This window comes from Oncorhynchus gorbuscha, linkage group LG19 (assembly GCF_021184085.1).
Source record: "Oncorhynchus gorbuscha isolate QuinsamMale2020 ecotype Even-year linkage group LG19, OgorEven_v1.0, whole genome shotgun sequence".
In the NCBI taxonomy this organism is placed as follows: domain Eukaryota; kingdom Metazoa; phylum Chordata; class Actinopteri; order Salmoniformes; family Salmonidae; genus Oncorhynchus; species Oncorhynchus gorbuscha.
The window spans coordinates 75,207,245-75,213,244 of record NC_060191.1 but is presented as its reverse complement, the minus strand read 5'-3'; positions in this window follow the sequence as shown (position 1 = coordinate 75,213,244).

Sequence of the window (6,000 nt, the reverse complement as noted above, 5' to 3'; positions counted from 1 at the left end):
ACCTGTATATAGTCTCATTACTAACCTGTATCCCTGCACATTGACTCGGTACCGGTACCCCCTGTATATAGTCTCATTACTAACCTGTATCCCTGCACATTGACTCGGTACCGGTACCCCCCTGTATATAGTCTCATTACTAACCTGTATCCCTGCACATTGACTCGGTACCGGTACCCCATGTATATAGTCTCATTACTAACCTGTATATAGTCTCATTACTAACCTGTACCCCTGTATACAGTCTCATTACTAACCTTTACCCCCTGTATATAGTCTCATTACTAACCTGTATATAGTCTCATTACTAACCTGTACCCCTGTATATAGTCTCATTACTAACCTTTACCCCCTGTATATAGTCTCATTACTAACCTTTACCCCCTGTATATAGTCTCATTACTAACCTGTACCCCTGTATACAGTCTCATTACTAACCTTTACCCCCTGTATATAGTCTCATTACTAACCTGTATATAGTCTCATTACTAACCTGTACCCCTGTATATAGTCTCATTACTAACCTTTACCCCCTGTATATAGTCTCATTACTAACCTGTACCCCTGTATATAGTCTCATTACTAACCTTTACCCCCTGTATATAGTCTCATTACTAACCTGTACCCCTGTATATAGTCTCATTACTAACCTTTACCCCCTGTATATAGTCTCATTACTAACCTGTATATAGTCTCATTACTAACCTGTACCCCCTGTATATAGTCTCATTACTAACCTGTATATAGTCTCATTACTAACCTGTACCCCTGTATATAGTCTCATTACTAACCTTTACCCCCTGTATATAGTCTCATTACTAACCTGTACCCCTGTATACAGTCTCATTACTAACCTGTACCCCTGTATATAGTCTCATTACTAACCTGTACCCCTGTATATAGTCTCATTACTAACCTGTATATAGTCTCATTACTAACCTGTATATAGTCTCATTACTAACCTGTATATAGTCTCATTACTAACCTGTATATAGTCTCATTACTAACCTGTATATAGTCTCATTACTAACCTGTATATAGTCTCATTACTAACCTGTATATAGTCTCATTACTAACCTGTATATAGTCTCATTACTAACCTATATCCCTGCACATTGACTCGGTACCGGTACCCCCTGTATATAGTCTCATTACTAACCTGTATATAGTCTCATTACTAACCTGTATATAGTCTCATTACTAACCTGTATATAGTCTCATTACTAACCTGTATACAGTCTCATTACTAACCTGTATATAGTCTCATTACTAACCTGTACCCCCTGTATATAGTCTCATTACTAACCTTTACCCCCTGTATATAGTCTCATTACTAACCTGTACCCCTGTATATAGTCTCATTACTAACCTGTATATAGTCTCATTACTAACCTGTATATAGTCTCATTACTAACCTGTATATAGTCTCATTACTAACCTGTACCCCCTGTATATAGTCTCATTACTAACCTTTACCCCCTGTATATAGTCTCATTACTAACCTGTACCCCTGTATATAGTCTCATTACTAACCTGTATATAGTCTCATTACTAACCTGTATATAGTCTCATTACTAACCTGTATATAGTCTCATTACTAACCTGTATATAGTCTCATTACTAACCTGTATACAGTCTCATTACTAACCTGTATATAGTCTCATTACTAACCTGTACCCCCTGTATATAGTCTCATTACTAACCTGTATATAGTCTCAGTACTAACCTGTATATAGTCTCATTACTAACCTGTATATAGTCTCATTACTAACCTGTACCCCTGTATATAGTCTCATTACTAACCTGTACCCCTGTATATAGTCTCATTACTAACCTGTATATAGTCTCATTACTAACCTGTATATAGTCTCATTACTAACCTGTATATAGTCTCATTACTAACCTGTATACAGTCTCATTACTAACCTGTATATAGTCTCATTACTAACCTGTACCCCCTGTATATAGTCTCATTACTAACCTGTATATAGTCTCAGTACTAACCTGTATATAGTCTCATTACTAACCTGTATATAGTCTCATTACTAACCTGTACCCCCTGTATATAGTCTCATTACTAACCTGTATATAGTCTCATTACTAACCTGTATATAGTCTCATTACTAACCTGTACCCCTGCACATTGACTCGGTACCGGTACCCCCTGTATATAGTCTCATTACTAACCTGTACCCCTGTATATATGCTTGTTGTTGTTATTTTATTGTACCCCCTGTATGTATATATATATATATATGTTGTTATTTTATTGTACCCCTGTATATATATATATATATATATGTTGTTATTTTATTGTATATATATATATATATGTTGTTATTTTATTGTACCCCTGTATATATATATATATATGTTGTTATTTTATTGTACCCCTGTATATATATATATATATGTTGTTATTTTATTGTATATATATATATATGTTGTTATTTTATTGTACCCCTGTATATATATATATATATGTTGTTATTTTATTGTACCCCTGTATATATATATATATATGTTGTTATTTTATTGTATATATATATATATATGTTGTTATTTTATTGTATATATATATATATGTTGTTATTTTATTGTATATATATATATATATGTTGTTATTTTATTGTATATATATATATATATGTTGTTATTTTATTGTATATATATATATATGTTGTTATTTTATTGTATATATATATATATATGTTGTTATTTTATTGTATATATATATATATATGTTGTTATTTTATTGTATATATATATATATATGTTGTTATTTTATTGTATATATATATATATATGTTGTTATTTTATTGTATATATATATATATATGTTGTTATTTTTTGTATATATATATATATATGTTGTTATTTTATTATATATATATATATATATATATTTTATTGTATATATATTATATATGTTGTTATTTTTTGTATATATATATATATATGTTGTTATTTTATTGTATATATATATATATATGTTGTTATTTTATTGTATATATATATATATATGTTGTTATTTTATTGTATATATATATATATATGTTGTTATTTTATTGTATATATATTATTATGTTGTTATTTTATATATATATATATATATGTTGTTATTTTATTGTATATATATATATATATGTTGTTATTTTATTGTATATATATATATATATGTTGTTATTTTATTGTATATATATATATATATGTTGTTATTTTATTGTATATATATATATATATGTTGTTATTTTATTGTATATATATATATATATGTTGTTATTTTATTGTATATATATATATATATGTTGTTATTTTATTGTATATATATATATATATGTTGTTATTTTATTGTATATATATATATATGTTGTTATTTTATTGTATATATATATATGTTGTTATTTTATTGTATATATATATATGTTGTTATTTTATTGTATATATATATATATATGTTGTTATTTTATTGTATATATATATATATATGTTGTTATTGTATTGTATATATATATATATATGTTGTTATTTTATTGTATATATATATATATATGTTGTTATTTTATTGTATATATATATATATGTTGTTATTTTATTGTATATATATATATATATGTTGTTATTTTATTGTATATATATATATATATGTTGTTATTTTATTGTATATATATATATATATGTTGTTATTTTATTGTATATATATATATATATGTTGTTATTTTATTGTATATATATATATATATGTTGTTATTTTATTGTATATATATATATATATGTTGTTATTTTATTGTATATATATATATATATGTTGTTGTTATTTTATTGTATATATATATATATATGTTGTTATTTTATTGTATATATATATATATATATGTTGTTATTTTATTGTATATATATATATATATATATATGTTGTTATTTTATTGTATATATATATATATATATATATGTTGTTATTTTATTGTATATATATATATATGTTGTTATTTTATTGTATATATATATATATATGTTGTTATTTTATTGTATATATATATATATATATGTTGTTATTTTATTGTATATATATATATATATGTTGTTATTTTATTGTATATATATATATATATATGTTGTAATAGGTGCTACACGTTATCAGACTGTAGGTGCTAAGAAATAATAAAACTTGAGTTTATTTGTTAAATATTTTCTTATTTTCTTTTCTTCTTAACTCTATTTATCGAATTGTTGATTCTTCTTAACTCTATTTATCGAATTGTTGATTCTTCTTAACTCTATTTATCGAATTATTGATTCTTCTTAACTCTATTTATCGAATTATTGATTCTTCTTAACTCTATTTATCGAATTGTTGATTCTTCTTAACTCTATTTATCGAATTGTTGATTCTTCTTAACTCTATTTATCGAATTGTTGATTCTTCTTAACTCTATTTATCGAATTATTGATTCTTCTTAACTCTATTTATCGAATTGTTGATTCTTCTTAACTCTATTTATCGAATTATTGATTCTTCTTAACTCTATTTATCGAATTGTTGATTCTTCTTAACTCTATTTATCGAATTATTGATTCTTCTTAACTCTATTTATCGAATTATTGATTCTTCTTAACTCTATTTATCGAATTGTTGATTCTTCTTAACTCTATTTATCGAATTATTGATTCTTCTTAACTCTATTTATCGAACTGTTGATTCTTCTTAACTCTATTTATCGAATTGTTGATTCTTCTTAACTCTATTTATCGAATTGTTGATTCTTCTTAACTCTATTTATCGAATTATTGATTCTTCTTAACTCTATTTATCGAATTGTTGATTCTTCTTAACTCTATTTATCGAATTATTGATTCTTCTTAACTCTATTTATCGAACTGTTGATTCTTCTTAACTCTATTTATCGAATTGTTGATTCTTCTTAACTCTATTTATCGAATTGTTGATTCTTCTTAACTCTATTTATCGAATTGTTGATTCTTCTTAACTCTATTTATCGAATTGTTGATTCTTCTTAACTCTATTTATCGAATTGTTGATTCTTCTTAACTCTATTTATCGAATTGTTGATTCTTCTTAACTCTATTTATCGAATTGTTGATTCTTCTTAACTCTATTTATCGAATTATTGATTCTTCTTAACTCTATTTATCGAATTGTTGATTCTTCTTAACTCTATTTATCGAATTGTTGATTCTTCTTAACTCTATTTATCGAATTGTTGATTCTTCTTAACTCTATTTATCGAATTATTGATTCTTCTTAACTCTATTTATCGAACTGTTGATTCTTCTTAACTCTATTTATCGAACTGTTGATTCTTCTTAACTCTATTTATCGAATTGTTGATTCTTCTTAACTCTATTTATCGAATTGTTGATTCTTCTTAACTCTATTTATCGAATTGTTGATTCTTCTTAACTCTATTTATCGAATTGTTGATTCTTCTTAACTCTATTTATCGAATTGTTGATTCTTCTTAACTCTATTTATCGAATTGTTGATTCTTCTTAACTCTATTTATCGAATTGTTGATTCTTCTTAACTCTATTTATCGAATTGTTGATTCTTCTTAACTCTATTTATCGAATTGTTGATTCTTCTTAACTCTATTTATCGAATTGTTGATTCTTCTTAACTCTATTTATCGAATTGTTGATTCTTCTTAACTCTATTTATCGAATTATTGATTCTTCTTAACTCTATTTATCGAATTGTTGATTCTTCTTAAATCTATTTATCGAATTGTTGATTCTTCTTAACTCTATTTATCGAATTATTGATTCTTCTTAACTCTATTTATCGAATTGTTGATTCTTCTTAACTCTATTTATCGAATTATTGATTCTTCTTAACTCTATTTATCGAATTGTTGATTCTTCTTAACTCTATTTATCGAATTGTTGATTCTTCTTAAATCTATTTATCGAATTGTTGATTCTTCTTAACTCTATTTATCGAATTGTTGATTCTTCTTAACTCTATTTATCGAATTATTG